The following is a 26,710-nucleotide window of genomic DNA, read 5'->3' as shown; positions in this document are numbered from 1 at the left end:
AACTTTCTCAAATATTTGATGAGTACTATTTGCTCTCTTGTTATAGACCTCAATTTTATTTTCAAGATTTGAAATTTTTGCCAGTCGATGATTAATACTTGCATTTACAAGTTTTCTTAGTTCTTCGCCCAAGCTTCCGACACACTCATCTGTATATGGTTTTGTGGTTAAGTTGTTCATCTAAGGGTTTAATGACGTTTTTGACTCTTTTATTTTGTGGCTGATATTAAAGTCATATTTTTCATTATCTATCTCATCTTATATATTTATATCTTCCCTCGTTTCGTTTTCTTCTGTAGGCATTGATATACGTTTCGTCTCACTCTCTTTATCTGCATAATCATGTCTTTCGTCTTTCTTTTTTTTCAAAAACATTTGTTTGTGAAAAAAATCGTTGTACGAATCACTATCATTCCTAGATCTGTACTGAGATACATTTCTGTTTGTCTGATGTTCTCTACCATTGGTTGTATAGTACAGGTCATCGATCTGTCATGTCATTTCCGTAGTTTTTATTTTGGTATAATTCACGTTTAACCTTGGCTCTCTCATTTGTTTTTAAAAATTTCTCCTTTTTATTTTCCTTAACAAGTTCATGTAAAGGTTCTGTAATAGGTTTATATATTTCCTCCAACTCATCAAGCTTTCTCTCCAAGGAAGATCTCACTTTTGTTAACTGAGCTAACACATTCATTATTGTCACCTGTATAAATTTTGATAAGGTATATTTTAAAAATACGTTATCTTTATGTCATTACTCTTCAGTCACTCAATCTATACTGCTTACTTAAAACTACAGCTTCTAATATTTATATTACCCTCCACCTCCATCCATCCAACCCATGAAATAAAAAATGTATTGTATATATAGATTTTAAAATTGTATTTATTCAACGTAATATAAAATATTGTTATCTTTATGTCATTACTCTTCAGTTACTCAATCTATACTGCTTACTTAAAACTACAGCTTCTAATATTTATATTACCCTCCACCTCCATCCATCCAACCCATGAAATAAAAAATGTATTGTTTATATAGATTTTAAAATTGTATTTATTCAACGTAATATAAAATATAGTTTTTTTATTTATTATTTATTTTTTATTTACTTATTTCTAAATATAAATTATCATTCCTTTTTAAATATAAAATTTTCCATCAACCATTTCCTCAATAAATTCCTACCGAAGATGGGTGTACCTCTCTGGAGTATCCTTCCTCCAACTCCAAAACAAGGGACTTTCCAATCTTCGTCGCTTTACACTCCGCCTTGAAGATGGGAAATTTTTCATTTTCAGGCATCCTTGCCTTTGAGAAAATATATTTCTTATTACATCTATTGAATTCTTGAGATTACCGTCTCAAGCTTTAATCGTTTTGCATTATTTTTAACATCAATTGGTATGAACGCTGTTTCTGCGCCATCATCTTTTTCATCGTTCTCCTCGTTAAAAAAATAAACCAAACTTGTGTTCCTATTATCCTCGTCAGCAGGATCGAATTCTACTTCTGTAATCTCTTTGTTCTTATAGTTGTTGTTGTTGTTGTTGCTGTTCTCCATGTTCATTTTATTATTCAGTTTTTTTTTGTTTTTAATCTGTTGTTTTTGTTGTTAATGAGCTGGTTTTTTTTTGTTGTTTAGCAGTTGTCTTTTGTTGTTACTCAGTTGTTTTTGTTGTTGTTAATCAGTTGTTTTTTTGTTTACTTGTACAACGTCTGCTGAATGTAAAGTCGAAACTTGGACTGTGGATTTTGAAGTAAGCAGTCCCGATTTTTAAACCATCCAGAAGTCACACGTACAAACGTATATTCGACTTATTTGTTTTCAGCGCACTAAATAAAAGCCAATCAAAACGATCGGTTATTGACTCACTCCATTGGAAAAGGAAAGTAGAAATAAAAGACATAAAAGACCGAAGTTGTATGTATCAAAATTGAACTGTAGTATGCACATATATTGAATACCCACTGTACCGAAAGTACTTAAAGGGTGCGTACTGTAACACTTTGTTGCAGTGCTTACATACTCCAAAGTCCCGGTCATAAACCCTAAGTGGCCGAAATATGAAGCGATCGTTATGGCTTAGCCCACACACAGAATGTGCTAGTGTCGGCATAATCGTAACAAACGGTAGCGTGGGCTACGGCCCAAAAACTGCAAACAGAACTTGATTTTCCGCAAGAACAATTAATAAGTAATAAAAATAAACGCCCAAAAATTGCCGCCACTCACTCAGTGCCAATAAGAAAAATTAATGAAAAAATAATAACAACAAAACCTCCATCACCCAAGCCATTACCAAAACTTAAAAAGACATGACCGAAGGATTGCCCTGGACCACTGGACAGCCCCCACTGCAACCACACCTGTGCGAGGACCGGCACCGGTAACGCCTGAGCCCAAAAGGCAGCAGCAGCAAATAGAGTGCGGGAATACACCACCTCCTGCGCCACCGAGAGAACGTCAGCGACGACCAGCTAACGTAGAAGGAAGAAAGGAAACCAACCGAGCTGAAAATTTTTTTTACCCATGCATGACATTACAAAATATGACACAAAGGAAAATAAAATAGAAATTGAAAAAAGAAAAATAGATACAATATCTAAATCGGCAAATGTCGTTAATAAAATTGAATCCGAAAAAATCGATCTTCAAACAATCACAATATTGTTAATGATAATCGTTATTATAATGTTGGCAAGCGTATTACTAAAATTGTATAAATTACACAACAAATGTTTGAAGAAAAAATTCCAGAGTCAAGCAAATGAACTGGACAAAATATAATAAAAAAAAAACCCAGTATAAACAAAAATTATTACACGTAAATGTCAACACGTAAAATCTAAGAAAATGAAATAACAGAAAGTAAATATTAAAATATATTACGTAATTCTTCTTACAAAGTATGGCTAAACTATAGGCATTGAATGGAACAAATTGTACGAGGAGTTATCAAACATTAAAACTAATTTTGACAGATCGTACAAGTCGCTAACTCAGAATAGACCTAGTCAAAAAAAAACAGTTAGGAAGCACGTTGAAATATTAGTAGAGTGCTTTAATGAAGCGCGAAAGTTAATACATGATCATAGGGAAAGATTAAATCAAGATCATGGGTCACAGGTATCGAAAAATTTGATACGACTACGATCTAATTTAATATTTGTTAAAAAAAGTTCAGCTTAGAAATATCGTTACCAACCGTTCTAAACAATCCAATAGCAGTTGACACTGCACCTGACTCGGAATCAACAGAAACGAACGAATCTGAGTAGGTAGAGCTTCCCGAAGTAAACCTCAAAATAAAAGATGAAGATTTGAATAATCTTACTATTCCGGCGGTATACACTGATCTGGACAATTTAACAGATTCAGATACTTCGAGTGTAATAGAAAACAAAATAAGTAACTCTATCACAATTTCACAATCAAATATTGATTTTATTAATACAGCATCCAAGCTTATACCAGTTTTTGATGGTAAGGCTGAAAATTTAACAAGTTTCATTGATGCTTTACAAATAATAGAATCAATAAAAGGCGAGCACGAAGAATTAGCTGTCTCCATAATTAAAACTAATCTAAAAGGTTTCGCCAGAAATCTAATCGGAAATGAAACAACAATTACTGAAGTGATTTCCAGACTAAGAGGCAACTGTAGAAGTATTATTAGCGAAGCTGATGAACCTACAGCAGCGCAATAAAACTGCTAACCAATACATACAAGAAATTGAGCAGATGACGAAAGCCTTAGAAGGTGCATATATAACAGATGGTTTATCTTTAGAGCTAGCCAGGAATTATTCCATGCAGCATGCAGTCAAAGCAATGACTAAAAACTGCACAATCGATAAGGTAAAACTTATCATGCAAGCTGGCACATTCAGTACTATGAACGAAGCCGTTTCCAAATTTGTTAATAGTTTCACTGAAGCAACTGGGCAGTCAAACAAACCACAGCGCGGCTCAAATCGCGGACGTGGCAGTTATAGAGGTAGTTTTCGTGGTATTCACAATAACTACAACAACGGTAATTATAACAACAATTATCAGAATAACAATAGAGGGCGAGGCCCATATAGAGGAAACTGTAGAGGCTGTGGTAACTCGAACCGAGGCCACAATAGCAACAACCAAGGCAATGTAAGAATGACCCAAAATAACCAAAACACATCGGAAAACTCCCAAAACCCTTTAAATACTCAACAATAAAAGAAGTCAGAGTTCACGCCATTAATCTCAGTTAAAATATATTCGTTTCATTTTTTAATGTAGCTTCTGGGAAAGAACTTTTCTTTTTAATAGACACAGGTGCAGACATTTCCATTTTAAAAGAAACTTCGGATAACTTCCAAAACATCTAAGATGATTACATCATAGACATAAAAGGCATAAGTCAAGAAATAATAAAATCCAAAGGTTTGGTTTCTATAGAGATACAGACAACCAAATACATAATTCCACACGATTTTCATATCCTAAATTCACATTTCCCATCGACTTTATCAAAAAATACAACTGTCACTTAGACTTCAAGCCATCTCAAGATTGGCTTATAATTAGACCCAATAATTTAAAATTTCCAATTAATGTACCAATAGCTCATAGTTCTGGCAATAATTCAATACTTCTGCCAGCAAGATCCCAAGTTATTAGGAAAATTTAGCTTAATTCAAAAGCAGACAGTATATTAATTCCAAATCAGGAAATCATAGCAACATCCAATAATGCCTTCATAAGACTATTAAACACAACAAATACCGACCAAGTAGTCAGTACAGATAACCTAGCATATGAATCACTTTCGAACTACGATGTAGTCAATACAAATATAGACAATAGAGAAAAATCCGTACTATCACAACTATCAAAAAACTTCCCTCCACAGTTCAAGTCTTAGCTTACTAGCTTATGCACCCAGTATAGCCATATATTCGGACTAGAAACCGAATCTAACCACAAATCATTTTTATAAACAGAAACTGAGATTAAAAAATAATGAACCAGTTTATATAAAGAACTTTCGAAGCCCACATAGTCAGGTGAACGAAATACAAAATCAAGTAGAAAAATGAATCTCAGGCGGGATTGTCGAACCGTCAGTATCCTAATATAATAGCCCATTGTTACTTGTTCCTGAGAAATCATCCCCCGGATCAAATGTAAAGAATGGCGATTAGTAATTGACTACAGCCAGATTAATAAAAAATTACTATCTGATAAATTCCCATTACCTAGAATTAATGATATTTTAGATCAACTAGGTCGAGCAAAATACTTTTCATGTCTTGACTTCATGTCAGGATTCCATCAAATTGAACTAGAAAAAGGTTCAAGAGATATAACGTCTTATTCAACGAGCAAGGGATCATATTGCTACACGCGATTACCCTTCGGATTGAAAATAGCTCCTAATTCGTTTCAGAGAATGATGACTATTACGTTCTCTGGTCTAGAACTTTCTCAAACATTTCTTTATATGGATGACTTAATAGTAATCGGTTGTTATAATGGTCTCCAACTTCCCATTGCATACGCATCAAGACCATTTACAAAAGGTGAAAGTAACAAATGTGCTACTGAGCAGGAACTAGCTGCAATTCACTGGGCGATATTACATTTCAGACCATATATATATGGAACACATTTCTTAATAAGAACAGACCATAGACCCTTAATATACCTTTTCTCAATGACCAATCCCAGTTCTAAGCTGACACGTATGAGGCTCGAACTAGAAGAATACGACTTTACAGTCGAATATTTAAAGGGAAAAGATAATCATGTAGCTGATGCGTTATCAAGGAGAACCATCAAAGACCTACAAAGTATAACTGGAAATATATTGAAAGTCGCTACTAGATAGCAAAGTAGACAAAAATTGCGCGCGGAAAATCAAGAACAAGAATTGCCAATGCAATCTTTAAATAAAGCTTCTAAGCCCAACGTATACGACGTCATAAACAATGATGAAGTACGTAAAGTAGTGACCTTGCAGATAAAAAACATGTTATGTTTATTTAAACAAGGCAGAAAAATTACTGCAAGATATGATGTTAGCGATTTATATACTAATGGAGTTATTGATTTAGATCAATTTTTCCAAAGGCTTGAAATGCAAGCCGGTATACATAAAATCAGCCAACTCAAAGTGGCACCGTGGGAAAATATCTTTGAATATACTTCAACAGATAAATTCAAATTAATGGGCAATAAAATATTGAAAACATTAGGAGTAGCGCTACTCAACCCGGTGACCCAAATAACAAATTTAAAAGAAAAAGAAGCAATTTTGTCTACATTTCATGATGATCCAATTCAAGGAGGACATACTGGCATATTAAAAACTTTGGCCAAAGTAACAAGACACTATTACTGGAAAAGCATGTCTAAAGATATAACTGAGTACGTAAGAAAATTTCAAAAATGCCAGAAAGCTAAAATAACTAAACAAAGATCCCATTAAACAATTACAGACACACCAATAAATGCTTTCGACAGAGTGATAGTGGACACTGTTGGTCCACTGCCAAAATCAGAAAATGGCAATGAGAATGCAGTCACTTTAATATGTGATTTAACTAAGTATTTAGTTGCCATACCTGTTCCGAATAAATGCTAATACTGTCGCTAAAGCAATATTTGAATCTTTTATACTGAAGTACGGTCCAATGAAGACGTTCATTACGGACATGGGAACAGAATATAAGACGATTATAGACGATTTGTGCAAATATTTAAATATTGCAAATATTACATACACAGCACACCACCACCAGACAGTTGGAACAATAGAAAGAAGTCCTAGAACTTTTAATGAGTACATACGATCTTATCAACCGATATGGTTGATAAAACTGATTGGGACGTATGGCTTTAATATTTTGTCTTCTGTTTCAACACGACCCCTTATATGGCACATACTTATTGTCCATACGAGCTAGTATTCGGTAAAACAAGTAATTTACCGAAACATTTTAATAGCATAGATAGTGTAGAAGCACTATATAATATAGATGACTATGCTAAGGAGAGTAAGTATAGATTAGAAGTAGATTATAAAAGAGCTAGAGTAATGTTAGAAGCAAATAAGAATAGAAATAAACTACTATACGATCATAAAGTAAGGGATATAGATATATCAGTAGGAGACAAAGTTTTATTTAAAAACGAGAAAGGCCATAAGTTAGATCCTAAATATACAGGTCCGTATATAGTAACGGATATAGGAGATAGAGATAACATAGTAATAACAAATAATAAAAATAAGAAATAAACAGTTCATAAGGATAAATTAAAAATCTTTATTTCATAAATTGCACTTAGTATGGCCATACATAAATACACATATTCTTTTAATAATTTCATTTTCTTTGATTCTAATAACATAATACAACAAAAAAAAAATAAAAAAAAGGATGTATTAATTAGAAATTTTTATTATAAAAATAACTTTATTATATTACGTTATTTATATGGATGACTTAATAGTAATCGGTTGTTATAATGGTCTCCAACTTCACATTGCATACGCATCAAGAGCATTTACAAAAGGTGAAAGTAACAAATGTGCTACTAAGCAGGAATTAGCTGCAATTCACTGGGCGATATTACATTTCAGACCATATATATATGGAACACATTTCTTAATAAGAACAGACCATAGACCCTTAATATACCTTTTCTCAATGACCAATCCCAGTTCTAAGCTGACACGTATGAGGCTCGAACTAGAAGAATACGACTTTACAGTCGAATATTTAAAGGGAAAAGATAATCATGTAGCTGATGCGTTATCAAGGAGAACCATCAAAGATCTACAAAGTATAACTGAAAATATATTGAAAGTCACTACTAGATATCAAAGTAGACAAAAATTGCGCGCGGAAAATCAAGAACAAGAATAAAAAAAAATTAATTAGAAATATTATTATATTATATTCTATTTTATATATATATATATATATATATATATTATTATATTATATTAAATATTAATTAGAATTTTTTATTATAAAAATAACTTTATTATATTACGTTATTTTTCAAAAGGAGGGAGATGTAGTATGCACATATATTGAATACCCACTTTACCGAAAGTACTTAAAGGGTGCGCACTGTAACACTTTGTTGCAGTGGTTTACATAATTCAAAGTCCCGGTCATAAACCCTAAGTGGCCGAAATATGAAGCGATCGTTATGGCTTAGCCCACACCCAGAAAGTGCTAGTGTCGGCATAATCGAAACAAACGGTCAGCATATGCATATCCCTCGCGCCTTCCTTTCCTATTCCTTTATACATAAGTACATAGCCGTCTCTCTGCCGCCGCCTGCGAGCAGCGCAGCTACGAGACTTAGCCTTACTTAGACTTAAAAAATATTGTAAAAGAACAGAGACATTTTGATCTTTGGAGCGGCACCTCAGCTGCTCCTTCTAAATAAAAACCTAACAATAATCAAACCACAGAGTTATCCTATGAAAGAACTCTCTTATAGTTGTATTGTATTTGTTTTCCCAAATACTTGACAACTTCTTTAGGTGGTTGTAGATTTACAAAACTATCAAAATAATGTACATCGTTTTTATTTTTGTTATATGCGACCCAATGTGTACCACTTGCAATGGTTGCACTTCCACTAGCTAAACTACCGAGGGCACTTAGGGCAGTCAAAATAGGTACTATTGGTAAAAAACCACCATAGGTACTATTGGTAAAAAACCACCAGTTTTTGGTACATTAATTATTCTTGGTGCTTTCACGTTTTTCTTTGAACTCATTGTCGACTGAACTGATTTTCGTGCAACATTAATTGGACTCATAATGTCCAATGGCTTTTGTTTTTTTTAATGTTCTAGAAGCAGCGTTAATAACAGTCGACAGATTCGTCATCTTTACTCTTTTCCTCGTCGTCTTCCCTTTACATTTCTTTTTTGTTTTTGATATTCCCGTTCCAAACTTTTTCTTTGTTTTTATAATGTTGGTCACCAAATATGGTGCTGCTTTTTCACCAAGGGTACTGTCTGGGCTTTTACTCGTGACCAAGCTTTGTCAATTAATATAGAATCTACAATTTGAGGGTCAACTAAATCCTTTTTTTGGGAATATATGCTATATCGTGCCCTTTCCAAGCCTCGTCTAGTTTATTTATTCCTTGATCTCCTCGTTTCAAACGTTTTTCTAGCTTTTTACCACAAAATTTATATCCTTGTATATGTGCTTCAAACGGTAATATATTAATTAAGTGGTTGACAAGACCACCACCACCTCGTTTACAATTAAAAAGACTAATGAGTTGATTATAAAAACGTTTTCCTATTAGATTAATGTTTAATCATCAAAGATTTCTCATCGAATGAGGTAAATTAGCTTAAAGAATGCGTTTAATAAGTAAAAAACCAAACAATTTCGTTAGAAATATCAACGATGAACAGGATAAAAAACAACCTCCACGACATAGTTCTCTCTTACCGAATAAAATAAGAGCTCTTATTGTTGGACCTTCAAATTGTGGTAAAACCAACATTATGCTTAGTTTGATAGGGAGTCCAAACGTATAAAATTCGAGCATATTTATGTGTTTTCTAAGAGTTTATATCAACCTAATTATGAGTACTTGGAAAAATTAATAAAACCTATTAAAAGAATGGGATATCATACTTTCTCTCATAACGATGGTGTATTAGACCCCAGTGAAGCGAAACATAATTCCATAATAATATTTGATGATGTAGCTTGTGAAAAACAAGACAACATAAGATTTTTTTTTTTGGTATGGGTCGCCATAAGAATATTGATTCCTTTTATTTATGTCAATCATATACCAATATACCTAAACAGTTGATTCGTGACAATGCCAACTTTATTATTTATTATTATTTATTTATTATTAAATATTTATTATATTTAATATTATTATTATTTATTTTTTATTAGTTAAACAAGACGATTTATATATACGACATATATATAGAGATCATATTAATACAGGTATATGTAATAAATTTTGGGAGGATAAATTTGGATTGTCGATTATAAGTAAAGAAAACGATATGGATGATGGAATATATAAAAAAAGTTTGATCAGTTTATATTGATTTAAAAAGTTATTAGATTTGGAATCAAATAGACTAAAACACAAACATTTCTACAGTTTAACAACAGATTTCATTATGTCTAGATCAGTGACCTTGTCTTTGAATGGAAATAGTTATGTTATAAATACAAACTACTTTCCACCAATTGAATTGCATGGACGTTTTGAGTGTGCATTAATTGATTTTAATATGTACAACTCAATCCCAAATATAGACGAAAAAAACAATCTCTTCCATATTGGAACTAATGTAATCACAATTCCTACTGGATCCTATGAACTAAATGATAAACCTGATTATATTTATAAAATCCTAAGGATTACGGTATTGAAAAATCTTTTAAAATTGAAAGAAATAACAATACTCTTTAAGTAGAAATAACCAGCACTCGAGAGCCGGTTTACTTTAATAAGGAACGATCAATTGGTATTTTTTTTGATTTTATAAGAGTTCTAGAGCCATACCCAACAAAAACATATATATCAGATCAGATTGTCAATATTTAAAAAATTAACACTATTTGTTTGGAATGTAGCATCATTAGTGGTTCATATGTAGACAATAAACCCAATCATACGTTACACGAATTCAGTATTAATGTTCCTGTTCTGTGACACCACATATTCTTATTTACTTGCCAATCAACTGTGATGAAATAAGCACACCCTCCATTCGCATCGTATATCAACACGGAGATTTAGTAAACTTGCGTGGTGAAAACGGATGTACGAGTATATTCGCATGATAGAATGATTATTTATAATAAAAAACCTGGTTCATACACTCAACCAAGCATTGATAATTATAAAATAATAGGAAAAGGATCAACTCTAAAAAGAAGCTCACTAACTTTAAAAATAAATTATTTTTAAGGTCTCTGGGCTTCAAAATTAATAAAAATATACTGGGAGAAAACAATGAATAAAATGTTAAATGTTCGAGAAAAAGTTTACTGTTTCGAAAAAAGAGTTTCATACCTATTCATCGTATAATCAAACATTTAAACCATACGATGAAATTCGAATTACTATCCAAAATCAAGACTTGTATGCGCTCCCTCATGAAAGTTAACTCAACTTTCAAGGAATTATTAGAAAAGATACAGCAGGCGTCCCTACAACTGATAATGTTACCACTTTTTTTTTAAATAATTGTACGGCTTACGGCTCGGTATGACAACTACACTTAAAAGTAAAAATCTTTTAAATTCTGGATGGAGTGGTGGAGATGCATACTTTTACTTTTCTGTTCCGTTAAAAAATTTATTGGGGTTTGCTGAAGACTATAAAAAGGTTTTGTTGAATTGTAAACATGAACTTCTGCTAATGCTAACCAAAAACCTAGGTGATGTCTTTGAAAAAAAGAGATTGGAACAAACATTTAAATTAGAAATGACCAATATAAGTTGGAAAATTCCTCATGTGACACCTAGTGACATTGCAAAAATTAAGATGTATGATATTATTAAAAGTGGTGTAAGCCTACTTATTGCATTTCGTAGTTGGGATTCCTACGTTAACCCAAAATTAGGACAAGGAACCCACCACTGTTGGAATGTTAAACTATCAGCAAATCGGGAAAGACCCAGGTTTGCAATAATCGAATTTACACTGAACGGAAAACTTGTCACAAATAATTTATTAAACTTAAAGGTTCATTTAAATTCTGAATCATACCCATATGATAATTTAAATGTCGACTTCATTAATAATCTGTTTGCTCACCTATATGAAATGTATTCGAGATTTCAATCTAGTTACTACAATCGTTAATCACAACCATTTTTAACACCGTCGGAATTTAAAATGAAAGCTCCAATTATCGTAATTGATATATCATATTAAAATGAAACAGTCAAATCTGGTCGTATTGGCGTGAGAATTTTGACTGAACTGAAGACACCAAGTGACGAAAATACCCAAGCATATTGCCTACACATACACATTCAATATAAACAAAATACATCTATTGGTATTCACATCATTTTGAAGCTGAGACCACTTGTGACAAGACCTGTTTCTCGATACCCATTTTAATAAATAATGAAATTTCTTGAAGAAATTGATCATTTTTTTCTACAATTCAATGGGAAGATATTAGAAAATCATTTCCAATACCTTTTGAAAACCAAAATCATGTTCATGAATCAAGGTTCACAAGATATGAAAACAATGAAATGTGGTGAACACTTTACATTCTGTGTCACCGATTCGAGACTGGAGACATGCGCATGCCTCTTCTATGTAAATCAAAGGAATGGAACTAGAAAAATAATTTCATTATATCAATAATTAATAAATAAACGTATTATGTGAAATGAAAAAAAAAGTTCTCTTACTAACTCTGAATAAGGGAAGGGAAGGGAAATATATAGACTCACTTGCACACGTATGTCAAGGTAGAAAAGAAGAAGAAAAATTGAAAATTTTAGAATATATTCGGGAACAGGCGGTAAAGAAAATTATTTTTAAAACTTAAAGTCTTGGATGTACACTATGTATTCGAATCAAATTAAATTGTTTCTCAAACAGGAAGGACATCAGAATCCATTCTGATGGAAGGGACCTGCGGGTGGTGAGGGGAAATCGTAATGACAAAGAGACAGTCTGACCCACTGACAGACATGGAGAAGGGAAAAAGGAGAGGGGGAGGGGTGTTTGTAACCACAAACTCTTAAATTTTAATAAACAAGGGAGGAAGCAAACATTATGAACATATATTATGATCTAGAAAAAAGAATGAGAAGAAATTAAAAAATACAAAAAGTACTTCAGACTATATAACCTTATAACAGATTGACGAGTCAGAAAAGAAGACCTGTGATAACTGCTTTCAGACAAATAATTAATAATTTCATCATATATTGAAAACTAAAAGCAAGACACAATAACAAAAACACTGAAATAAAGAAACAATAAAATAAACATTTTTTTTTGTTAAAATAACTTGCGTAACGGATGCTGTAACAAGCACCTAAAAGAAGTTTACAAATCTGATGCATGAGTGTGAGTGACACTTTATTATGGTAAAAAGCACTCATCAGAATCCCTTCTGATGGAAGGGATCGACAGACAGATAATGGGTTTTGGGGTGGGGGAAATTTAATTGACAAAAACCATTAATGTCACAGTTTATTGATAAAAACCATTAATGTCACATTTATTTGCCCATAAATCTGGCCCAGAAGCCGCTTTTTACTACTACTAATCACATATTTAATGCTTACTTAGACTGACTTTCCTGGGAGCTTATTTATAAATCTTGTTGCTTCGATTAAATAAAAATCCGAGCCTTTGTGCACCATTCTAGCAAATTGTCCTAATGGACCACAGACCCATTAATTAGAACCGTGGTCCCCAGGTCTGCTTCGATGGTTTCATCTGAGCAGAATGGTGACACCTTAGAAAGACCGTGACCTGGTAAACTTTATCAGTCATATGCTTAAGAATTACCGAGACACTTTATCTTTGCCAGTTGGATCTTTTCTTAAACTCTCGTGCCAATTTCTTTCGGCGTCGAACATACAATACAAACAATTAATTTTCTGTTCGTTAGTGTGTTTATCGTTTTATTATATTTGTTGGTTGCCAACCAAATTGCTTCTAATGGACAATTTATTTTTAATATATTCTTAAGTTTTCTTTTTACCGGCTTATAATGTACATTGGCTCCATGATCCAACGTTTTAGCACCGCATTAGGGTTATCAGAAATAGCGACGTAAGCCGTTGGTGGACTGCATAGATGTGCAAGTCTTTTGCTACGTTTAAAAAAGTACGGAGGTGTTTAAGGGACCAAATTATAGCAAGTGGTTCTCATTCATTTGCTGCCAATTTTTTCACGCTATCGCGTAACGTGCAAATGACTCTTTTTATTCTTTAGACATTTCAATATTAATGTATAACATGATTTTAAAATTATTTCGCATGAGAGCAAAGCAGAGCTATATTGATAACTATAGCTCTGAAAAATGCATGGTGCGTTTTTTATAGCACACGGCAGCCTACAAAATTAATAAATATCGCTATTTAATGTTGCTGGGTAAAGCTTTGTCGCTATCCGCGAAAACTGATAATAATCATATTAACAGCAGAAATACACTCATGGCCACCTTTTATCAGGAAAAGCATGTTTAAGATTAATAAAAAAAATTGTAAAATATTTAGATTTAAAAAATGTTTGGTAAATCAATAAATATTGGCCAAACAAAAATTTTATACGTCCACCTCGGCTCGAGGTGGTTTTTCACGCGGTCGCCCACAATCTAACGCGGACAAGCCCCGGAAAAAAATATATAGTATTAATTATTAATATTATTAGTTATGCCTTCGGTTTAAACCGTCGTCGCATGCAGACGTGTGTATATTGTGCTCAGTGAAATAATATTCAATAAAATCAAGAAGGGGCAGTGACTGGTTTCATAACACGCGAAAAGACGCTTTCTGCGATGAAATCTCTAATGTGTATATTGAATTATTAATTAATTAATATAAAACATAATACATATGGAAATTTCCATACATGGAAATTCTCAAAGCGCCACCTATTGTCGGAGAAAGCATATTGAGTAACTGATAGTGACGTCGCTGCCCATATGAGGGCTTATAACGTAAATTTTTTCATAAATAGCGAAATAATGTTTCGAAATAAGTTATACAAGGTCAAACAAAGCATTCATAATAATATTATATACGCCACAGTTTTTCGCTGTTTGTGGGCGTGGCAGAATAGAAACTTGTGACAAGTTCTTAAGCAAAGCTTAGTAGCTCTTATAGGTCCTAAGATTTTTGCATTTTTGGTTTTCATACAAGGTCAAACAAGGTCATACAAGGTCATATTGTAAGCTTCTCCCGGTGTGTGTAGTTTGTGGAGACCTTCATGACTCCGCTCACTGCCCAGCGAGCCAAGATGACTTCAACTCGAAAAAGTACGGCAACTGAGGTGGCAATCACACTGCTAACCATAGAGGAGGAGTTTATAATGAGCTGAAAAGTCTCATCCACCAGAGAGGAATTAATGCCCGCACCCCAAATAAAGGTTTGACAGCCTCCAGATCAATCCCTGAAGCCTTCTTCTCGACTGCAGCCAGATCCTTACTAGAACCCATATACTCTGCCAAAAATGTGACATACGCAAGCGCTTTAAAATCAGAACTGGCTACCCCTGCGCCTGCTACCCCTGATTATGTGCAAAACTATTGATTTAAATGCTGGTTTCACAACAATCCAAATTATGACTTCCCTACGAATATCTACGTGGAACGCTAACGGCGTTTCGCAGCCTAAACTCGAGTTAGCGCAATTCCTACTAGACAATCATATCGACATAATGCTGCTTTCAGAAACCCACCTTACAAATAAATAAAAGTTTAAACCACGAGGAGATTCATTCTGTGGAACAAATCATCCACATGGTGGGGCTGGAACTCTAATGAGAAGCCGTATTAAGCACCACCATCACCACATTTGCTAAAAACTACCTACAAGCCACATCTATAAAAATACAACTAAATACTGACAAGCAACTTAAACTAGTCGCCGTATACTGCCCCCTTTTCAACTCACTAGGAGACCACTTCATGTCAGCAGGAGACTACAATGCCAACCACACATTGGAGACCTCGTCTCGTGACTCCAAAAGGGGAGCAGCTTTATAATGCAATTATCAAACCCGAGAACAAGCTCGACTATGTTTTTTCTGGCACACCAACATACTGGTCGGCAGATCCAAGCAAACTACCCGATTTAATAGACCAAAAATATTCCTAAAAATCTGATAAGCGCCGAATGCCTTTCGGATTTTTCATCTGATTACTTGCCTATCCTGTTTATTCTGGATCAATCATTAAAATTGATCTCACAGAAAACCAATTAGGTTAAGTACAGAAAGTGTATTAGCTCACACATTGAGATAAGTCCTCGTCTCAACGATGAAGCCAACGTAGACATCTTTGTTAATTCAATGAAGTCTGTACTCGTTTCTGCAGCTTGAGGTTCAACACCTCAGACTATAAACACACAATGCAATCAAAAGAAGTCAAATCTACAAATCGAACAGCTCGTCCTCGAAAAGCGACGCTTACGTCGAGCATGGCAATTTCACAGATCGCGATCTGCTGAGCAAAGCTTAAAACATGCCTCACGTCAACTCGCTCAAGCTCTACAGCAAGAAGAAACATATGTCCACCGCCGCTACATTGAGTAATTGTCAACTAATAGTCCAAAACACTCACTATGGAGAGCTCACCCAACTCTGAGCTCACCGAAAGAAACCGTGATGCGTATTAGAAATTCCACGGGCGGCTGGGCGCGCAGTGACGCAGACCGAGCCAGCACGTTTGCCAACCACCTTAAAAATGTTTTCCAACCAAATCCTGCCACTAATGCGTTTATTTTGCAGACTCTATCATATTAGCCCCAGCCTCAACATGAGCCAATTGAGTTTCGCCCAAACGAAATCGTAAACATCATCAAAATACAACTGAATCCGAAAAAATCCCCGGGCTGCGACCTCATAACTCCCAAAATGATCATTGAGCTCCCATACTGCGCCGTTTGCACTCTCACCCAGCTCTTTAATGCCATCGCAAAACTTGGCCACTTTCCAGTGATATGGAAAAAGTCAATTATAATAATGATAGCAAAGCCGGGGAAAGACCACACTATCCCCACGTCATATAGACCTATAAGCCTACTCTCTTGCCTATCCAAACTCTTTGAAAAATGCCTAATGACTCGGATAAACACATACCTAAAAATCCAGGGAGGAATCCCGTCACACCAATTTGGGCTTCGTGAAAAACATGGAACAATTGAGTAGGTCAACCGGATGACATCAGAAATTCGAAACGCTTTCGAAAAACGAGAGTACTGTACTGCCATATTCTTAGATGACTCTCAAGCATTTGATAGAGTCTGGCTAGAAGGTGTAATGTACAAGATCAAGAGAATGCTCCGCTACAACACCCACAAGCGTTTAAAGTTTTACCTTTACGACAGAAAATTTTGTTGTGAGGTGCAACACTGCAATATCTGATGATTATACTGTTGAAGCCGGAGTTCCTCAAGGTAGCGTGCTAAGGCCAACATTATATGTCCTCTACCCGACAAGCACACGACTAACAACCTCTAAGTTTGCTGATAATACAGCTATTCTTAGCCGCTCAAAATGTCCGATGCAAGCAACTGCGTAGCTAGCTCTTCATCTGGTCGATGTTGAAAAATTACTATAAGAACGGCGAATTAAAGTAAACCAACAAAAATGCAAGCACGTTACGTGCTTCCCGCCGCTTACGTTAAACAACAATCTACTCCCGCAAGCAAACGAAGTGACATAACATACATCTCGACAGAAGACTCACATGGCGCCGGCACATTGAAACTAAAACAACACATCTAAAGCTAAAAGTCAGCAGCCTTCATTGGCTTATCTAAGCTCGGTCTTCCCTTAGCCTTGAATATAAAGTTCTGCTGTATAACTCGATATTAAAACATATATGGCTGTACCGCTCCCTGTTATGGGGGACCGCCAGCAATAGCAATATTGAGGGTATATTCAATAAATAAAAGCAAAGCTCATAAAAAAAATATTATCCTTATATACTTCGTGGGTAATTTTTCTTTTATTTTGATATTCCTTGGCTAGAAAGGTTTAAATCTTGTTGAATCGCGTGGGACCGGACTTAACAACATTTAGAGGTTCACAACATTCTATTTCCGGTGAAATATTAATTTTCTAAATGTCTCAATGTTTGGGCTGTCTTTTTTAAGAATATTTTGTTCAATCATGATTTTTCGTCAAAAATTCATTGCTGTCTTTCTAGAGCCTCATTTAAGGACGCTTCCATATTTGCTATTTGTTCGGTCTGCATTTTTTTACTTTTATAGTGTACCCGTATAGTAAAAGGGTATATTGCATTCGTAAAATTAAGCGTTTTCGACCATATGAAGTGTAAAGGATATTTTTGATCAGAAACAATAGCCAAGTCCGACTGTCCGTGAGAGAATGAATAGATTCATGAGATGCCTACGCAGCGCAAGTTTATTTCACCATCCACATTCACTCTAACTGCCACTGATCACGAAAAACTAAAATTACTTAATTCTCTGGAACAATAAGAGTTAGAAAGTTGGGACTAAGGATTTATATTCTTAAGATTCCACGGCATATGGTATTGTCTAGCTGCATTGTCTAAAAACACATGAAGTTTCCAACGCCCATGAGCCGGAAAACTGTGGCGTCCATAATATTATAGTTTATATTATATTTATAAGGCCTCACAAGGACAATGACAAAAGCAAATGGTAGTGCTGCGTCTATTGTTGCTAGCAAAATTATTATTTTAAAATAACCGATTGTAAAACTACCTTTCATTTTTTTTAAAACTTACCAAATCGCCTTCACAGACTCTTTTTATTTTTTTTTCGAACAATTTCGAATTAAAATTATTAAAATACCTACTAACATATTTTTTTGGTTAGTAGTTGCTTTTCCGCACATTGATCATTATTGTAGGGCGAGGGCTGGTTGATGGTGGCGGCGATTTCTGCTGTTGGCTGCTATTCTCTTGTATGAAGCTACTAGCTATTAGGGATCTACTTGCGGTTTTATTTTTATTTGTTTTTCGTTTTAAATAAAATGAAACGAACATTGAGCGATAATAATTCGTTGTTCGAATAATTTATTTTAATGTTTTTATTAACCTATAAGTCATTTGAGTTAAGTTATGGGTATTACAATTTGATTTATCGCTTGCGTTTGCATGCGGAGTGCAAGTAAGACTATATCATAACCACATACAATTCTGAATTGCTGGCAAGTTGTCTGCAAGGCCGCAGAAAGCTAGGGCAATGTTGTCCGTGAAAGACTCCACCGCCTAGTAGGCTAAGCTAAGCTTGATGTTCCGATGATGTGACTTATTGCTACTAACAATTTATTGCCGCAGAAGTAGTGAAATTAGTTAACTTGAATATTCGTCATCAGGAGTAAATGTGTTTAATTATATTATTTTGAGGGTTCACTTTTTTATTTTTGGCCTGCAGTATGATTTTTAAATGAAACCTGAAGCTGAACGCGATATTGTATAAAACATCGAAAGTATTTCTCGAGAATTTCGATACCTTTACACAACAGGGAATTTTGTGTTTCAATGCATCATACTTAGTGCTATAGAAAATGTTGGCAAACATTACAAACTATTTCTGATTTATATAAACTTCGAACACTATCGATATACTATATTTCCATATACTTCGACTTCCAATATCATGTTGATATGATTTTTCCGCTTCCGATTAATGAATTTGTGTTGTTTTTGGTTTTCCCCAGTGCGCGGGAACCTCGAAGCAATCAGCTGATCACTCTCTCATTTTGACACAGACAGTCGGCTTTGGTAAACGACACACGTCACTGATCTAACGCGGGATGCTCTATACACACCTATGTATATATAATATTAACCCGATCGAAACAACAATAATTCAACGTTTTGTGAATTTAGCAAGTTGGTGTTTGCTTCGCTTGGGAACCGCCCCTACACTGACACCTTATTAGTTCTAGTACAAGGGGACACAGCTATACACTTAGGTTCATATAAACATTGATAATTAAAAATTTACCGACTAAAAGAGGTAAAATGTGTTCAGTGATGTATATTATTAATCCCTTATGTTATTGATATGCATTCATATGCCAATTCGTTTTATAAAAGACAAATCTCTTTTCCTTTCCCATTATACGCGGAGTAAAGTGGTATGTTGTATTCCTTGAAAAACATGTAACAGATATGGGAAGCGTTTCAGACCCTACTAAAGGTTAAAGGTTACTAAAGGTTATAGGTGACCTAACTTCGACATTATGCAACGCCCAGTTTACTCCGAAAATTGTAAACAACTAAGAACATAGTCTCGGGAGCTAATAAAACTAGACAACTGGGATTAGGCATGATATTCTATAGACGCTAACGCAGCTGATGCTGGTGTTCATAAATTAGGGTTTAGATTTTGGTTTCCACTTGAGAATACTTTTTGTGAAAATGAATTTAATTAAGGTTGTTAGTCTTGATAGGGCTTTGGCGGTGGCGCACAGTGGGCGCTTTGGTCTCGCTAGCGGTATTTAATTTTTTTTTCAAGAAGGCGTTGATATTTTTTCCCAAGTCAATAGCAGATGCTTTGATTAGTTCTATCGAAGTTTTTTGAAAGCTCTTGATCAGGATGAATAGCCAGACGAATGAGCCATGTCTGTCCGTCTGTCCGTATGAACGCTGAGATCTCAGGAACTATAAGAGGTACAAGGTTGAGATTAACCATGAAGATTCTTGAGGTCCATACGCAGCGCAAGTTTATTACAGCATCCTGCCACGCCCACTCTAACGCCCACAACCCGCGGAAAACTGTGGCGTCTATAATATTATTATGAATGCCTTCGGTTGATCTTATATATCTTATTTCTGTTAATATCTATCGATTTACCAAAGACTTTTCAAATCGGAAAATTATTTCGCTATTTATGAAGAAATTAAGGTTATACGACCTCACTTGGGCAGTGACGTCACTATCAGTTACTCAACATGCTTCCTCTGACAATAGGTGGCGCCTTGTGAATTTCCACTAGCAAAATGAATATTTTAAAATTGTGTAAAACAGTAACGGGTATCGTATAGTCGCGGCACTCGATAATAGCGTTTCCTCATGTTTTAGTATGGCACTAAAAAGTCATCCCAACCAAGAATATTGTTGTCATGAAAAACTGTGTATTTGGTACTGTTGTTAAATCCTTAAATATACTCTAAAAGAGCAGTGCTAGATTGGCAAAAAGTTTCGAAATTTTACCAGTAGGCTAACTAGGCTTTACTAAAGTGGAAAGATTGTGAAAGAAATAAGGCTAGATACGCCGCTGGTAGTAATAAAAATCTCATCTTCAAAAAATGTTTGACGTCCTCAATGTTGGATGTATTACACATTTAACAAAAAGAGCCCCTGATGGACGAAACGGTGACATACATATACCCATGCTACGATAAACTGCGTTGTGCGATAAAGAAAAATAATATCCCAGTATCATCACGGTTACGTGGTTTTATATGCCACCGTCTGTTCACAGAATAAGCCATTTTTGCCTTCCAATTGGTATTATGTCCGAGGAAGCTCTTGAACACAGAAAAGGGCTTTCGAAACGTACGCGAGAGCAATTCAAGAAAAAATTGCAGAAAGAATACATTGAAAGATGTGTTAAATGCTTTTAGTTTCTTCCAATCTTTTCATAACTTCATTGTCAAATGGGTCTGCAATTTCTCAAACGATGATGTTAAGAGTTTGCTTCTAATAAAGCATCTGGATACGCCGATGATTCCGAATAACATGCTATCTTTTAGATAGACTTTATTTGTGATAAATGTTAATTGAAGTTAAAAAAATAAAAGTAAAAAAGTCTGCAATTTCTCAAACGATTATGTTAAGAGTTTGCTTCTAATAAAGCACCAGGATACGCCTCTCTCTGATTCCGATGATTCCGAATATCATGCTATCTTTTAGATACGCTTTTTTTGTGATTTATGTTAATTGAACTTAAAAAAATAAAAGTAAAGTGTTTTAATTAAAAAAGAAAATCTTAAAGAAATTGTTACTAAAAAATTTTATGATTTTTTTCTGTTCAGTGAAAAAAAACCGACAAAGGACATCTATTTTACTTTAGAATTTATTAATTAAATGCCGCTAGCGAGACTAAATGGCCCACTGTGTGGCGCCAGTATAATTTTCGCCTATCAATATTAATACAGTTACGGGTATCTGATAGTTGCGTCACTCGACGACAATAGCGCGTCTGCATTTCAATTATTTTAATTATTTTCTGAATTGGTCACTGTATGTAACATAATAAATTATATATGTTTGTACATTCATAGGTATGTATTGTATATAAAAATAGCATGCAAAGCACTAGAGTCTACTCAGTCAAGTTAGTACATTAATTTTTTGTGTAAAACACATTTCAACAGGTTAATATAAAAATATTATACAAACACATATGTACATATATGTATATGTAAGTAGTTCGTATCATATGAATTTTTGGCTTATCTAGAAGTAGCTAAATTACATATATATATATACATATGTATATATATATGTATGTATATATGTTTATTTATATGTTCTTGTGTAAAATAAAGCTCGTAAATAAACGGCACACACCCTTTTCTTTCAATCAATAAAGATTGAGGACGAAAGAATGATTGAAATGAAATCTTACCTTTTTTCTTTCGCACCTCTATACTTTTGTCTGCTGAACTTGAAATGTTTATAATAAAGCCATGTATTTTTATTCTAAATAATACATTTGTATTCTAATGATTTAATATTTATCGGTTGTTGCTTTTGTAGAAGTTGTGACAAATTTCCGCGCATGACTGCTAGCATACACAAAATGAATTGTAAGACATTTTGAGAGAATCTGAAGTCATTTCATTCATATTGGAAAGTTATCCATTTCTCAGCGAGTTTTACGTAACTTTTATCCGATCTTAATTACAAGGGACTGCCCTTCCATAGGTAATAAAAACGGCAATTAACTAGAATATAATAGTAATACCTGACATAAGTACACAAATACAGCTTTAATAATACTACAAAAAGCTTTTCAGTAAAGAGGTTCGTGCCCGAGACTCAAAAGCTTTTTCATTTTATTCAAAACGTATCGGGGCCTTGCCTTAGCGGCTATGACGTAACAATGGAATTCGTAACAATTTGTAAATTTAAAGGATCATGTTGTCGCAATTTAACTGTGTTAACTTAACAGCTTATTCAAGAATTTCAAAAATGTTCCATGCGTTCACTGGCTTATAACACTACGTTACATTTTTAAGAGTCATGGTGTTATATACCACATACAGATATACATATGTACAATTATTACTTAAATAAACAAGCCAAATTTGGAATATTAATATTATTTTGATAAAAATATGTTGATTAGGGGTTATAAAAGCGTCGTAAAAGGCGCGCTGTTTATAGTATAGACAAAACGGTGATTTCCTTCTTCGTGAGAGTTGGTTATTTACTTTGTAATTAGCAATACCTTTCCTAGAGCGGTGGATGGAGAAAGACTTTGTTCGGATCTGGCAACTGAGCGATTGAATTCTATATATTAATAAAATTGGGCATATACATAAATATGTAAACAGTTCAAGTGCCGCTCCTTCAAGTGGTGATCCGCTTAGTCGCTGTCCCGTTTCCTGGTTTGAGAGGATTACTGGTTTCCTCTCAAGTGCAATGACAGGCCCTTTGATCGGTCGTTGTTCTCGTTTTGAATAAAAGTCAAAGATACAAAAATTTACTTTGTATATATGTATGTGTCGAAACTAGGTTAGCCCTGGGAGGTTTCATTAGGGGCTAAGCGTGCCGTGCCTGTACGGTATGTCCTCCCCCCTGGATTGAAGTGATAGTCAGAATCACGAAATTTGTCTCGGGCAGTGATGGAGAGTACACGATTTTCCTCTTTCGGGGAATCACTATAAAGATCATTATTACTCCAATGATTAACAGTAAGTATAATGTTCCTAAATTACTAGTTGTAATCTTCTTCAAATTTATTATTAAATTGTGATCGTCATTTACGTTTGTGTATGGAATCTGATGCTGACTAAACAATTTTAAAATATCAACAATGCTGATTCCGATATGTTCGATTCTATTGATGTATTGGACGTGTTACAGATAAAAACACTAGCTGGTTCGACTGCTGTATTCGTTTCTATTTTACCCACATTTTTTGTTTTGCAGTATGCTTTTTATTCTTTAATTCTAAACGTGATCTGAATGCCTATCTTAAATGTCCTAGTTCTAGTAATTTAAAGATTTTGTCATTTGACATTTCTATTATATCTTGTTACATTCATTTCTTCCTGACAAATTATAAATGTTGGTACAATCTTTAATTTTGATAATAAAATACTTTGTTCAATATTGATAACATAATTGGTTGAAACATATTCATTCTTATTCTAATGATATATTGTAAGTCATGTATAAATTTGTTTTTGGTCTTGATTTTTTTTGTATACTCGTATAGTGTTCTTAAATTTATTTATAAATATATTATATTTATTTCTGTCTTCAAATCTTATTTTAATGCCGTTGTTCAAAATCTTTTGCCGGTTAGCCTTATTCATGAGTAGGTACTTAAGGTTGGTTCTGGCACAGATTTTAGTGAGTGTGATTAAAACATGGATTAAAACATGGCTTCCCCCACCCCGAAACCCATTATCAGTCGTCTCCTGTAATTAGGATTTCCCCTCACCACAGGAGGGGAATGTCTTTTTAGTCAGTATGGATTCTGGCACAGAAATCATAAGCCCATAAATTATAGTTTTTAAAATCAGTGCACGTGTTCAAAGAAGTAATAAAATGTGACGATTGTGTCATGATTGGTTTTCCGACCTTCCTAACTGTTATTTGAGAATATTGAAATGTATTCCTAACCGTAATTATAAATTTCTATATATGTAAGCCTCTGCCTACGTGTGTGCGTTTGTATGGTTGAGAGGAAACCCCATATGTGTGATGAGGGTCGGATACTTATATGGAGAACCGATATACGTTCATGGACACACAATAATAAAATTGACAAGTGCATAGTTAAGTATTAGTCAATGCTTCAAGTTGTTTATTCATATTTCAGATTTTTTAGATTTCAGTACTTCAAAACAAAATGGAAGTTGTTTATCCTAATAAAGTGTCACTTCACACTCATGCATCAGATTTGTAAACATCTTTAGGAGCATGTTACGGCATCCGTTGCGCACGCGCCGAATGTGGCAGGCCTTTGTTTTGGCACAGAAATAATGAACCAATGAACTTTTTTATTTTTTATTATATTTTATTTTATTTGAAAGAGATTTTTTTCTTATCCTTAAACTACATTAGGTTTATTTATGTTTTTTTTTATCTAATCGCGTTTTTTAGAGCAGTTCTTCTTCTCAGATCCACAATAAATCAGTTGCGTGTATCCCTTTTGCGCGTATCATTATCAAACAAACCCTCGAATGACTCCATTTGTGCGCACAAGAGTCGGCAGGTTCTCAAGCACCCATCGCTTCCAGAATCGATCCCGCATCATCCTCGCTATGCGCCACTGATTCCTGGTAGATCTGGGACATCGGGTGCTCCCTTCAGCAAATCGTTGGGTGTCAGTGGAGCCTCCTGGTTCATTGTCACTGGTAGATAAGTAAGCGGACGAAAGTTCACTATGCTCTCCGCTTCAATCAGCAGGTTCTTCAGTACGTACTCCTTGGGCGCAAGTTCCTTCATCGTGAGCGGCAGCACCTTCTTCACACATTGCACCATCCTTTCCCAGGCGTCACTCTCAGCTGAGTTCGCCGGGCAATTGAAGATCCATTCGACTCCTTTAGACGACAGCTCGCCCTGGATCTGTACAGGCTCGAACACTTCGCTGAACCTCTAGGCCTCGCGGTCGGCTCCAACGAAGTTTTTTCCATTGTCGCTTCTAATTCTGACGACGGGTCCACGCCTGTTCATGAAGTTAATAGCGGTCCAAAATAGTCCAATCCGGTAAACTTAAAGGGCCATCCGTTGGCCTCCAGCCGGTCCTCTGACAGGGGACCCATCTCGGCCTGAGTTGGTCGAGCTCTTCGCAGTTTAAACGTTGCACTTCGTAAGTTCGTAATCCAGAACTTCTTTTGGATCGCTTCGATGGTTGCCTCCGTGTTGTGGTGGATGCTGCACGATCATCTCCACCAATGCCTCCTCGTGGGACAGTATGATCGGCCGACCTGCACTGTATGGCATACACGTCGCGTCGTCGATCTTTAAGCTGGCTCGCATTACTCCGTCCACGTCGAAGTAAGGGGAAATTCCATGCAGCCGGCTACCTTTGGCGACTTCAGCAAACTCTTCTCGCTGCGATTGCCGTACCAGTGCGCACTCACCTTCATCGTACTCCATTGACGTCAGTCCGTGATCCTCTCCCCTCGAATAAATCTGAGCACCCATGCAGTGCTCCTCCCCAGACGATTGTAGCCATCGCGAATCGCTCAGGTCTACGGCCTTGCGCGCCCTCGTCACGTCGTCTGCCACGTTTTCGGCAGACAGAATCCATCTCCACTGGGACGCCTCCGTGGATTCCAAGATCTCTGCCACCCGGTTACCGACGAACTGCTTGTATCTCCGGTGGGTGCTGCTTATCCAGTGTTTATCCGTCCATAATACACAGTTGCTGATCGCCACACCGTGCTCCTGCTTGACGGTGTCCATCAGTCTCGTGTCCAATACTGCTGCTTGAAGTTCCAGTCGCGGTATCGACATAGTCCTCATCGGAGTGAATTTCGTCTTGGAGCTTATGAAATGCTCCTGCACGTCTCCGTTCTCGTAAGTGGCCCGCCAATAGGCCGCTGCTGCGAACGCCGACTGACTGGAGACCACGAAGATGTGCAGCTGTAGCATCCGCACGCGTTCACCGCCGAAGTAATGGCGTGGACATCTGTGCTCTTCGATTTTGCTCATTCCTTGCTGCCAGTCCTCAAAGGCTGCGGCCAAACTATCTGGTAGTGGCTCGCCAGTTGACTCCTCTCCGCCAAATCTCTCTCATTAACA

At 35.4% G+C, this 26,710-nt stretch overlaps 1 protein-coding gene across 1 annotated transcript in view; it reads right to left on the bottom strand.

The window, feature by feature from the left end:
* LOC108117613 overlaps positions 1 to 22,663 on the bottom strand; it is a 102,112-nt gene extending 79,449 nt beyond the window's left edge. The window contains exon 1 of the mRNA XM_041819625.1: positions 22,353 to 22,663. The gene's annotated coding sequence lies outside the window, so the exon portion shown is untranslated. The remainder of the gene's footprint in view (positions 1 to 22,352) is intronic.
* Positions 22,664 to 26,710: the final 4,047 nt, after the last annotated feature.

Source organism: Drosophila eugracilis, unplaced genomic scaffold (genome assembly GCF_018153835.1).
Source record: "Drosophila eugracilis isolate 14026-0451.02 unplaced genomic scaffold, ASM1815383v1 contig_894, whole genome shotgun sequence".
In the NCBI taxonomy this organism is placed as follows: domain Eukaryota; kingdom Metazoa; phylum Arthropoda; class Insecta; order Diptera; family Drosophilidae; genus Drosophila; species Drosophila eugracilis.
Note: the sequence above shows the minus strand (reverse complement) of the source record. Positions and strands in the feature narration are given on the sequence as shown.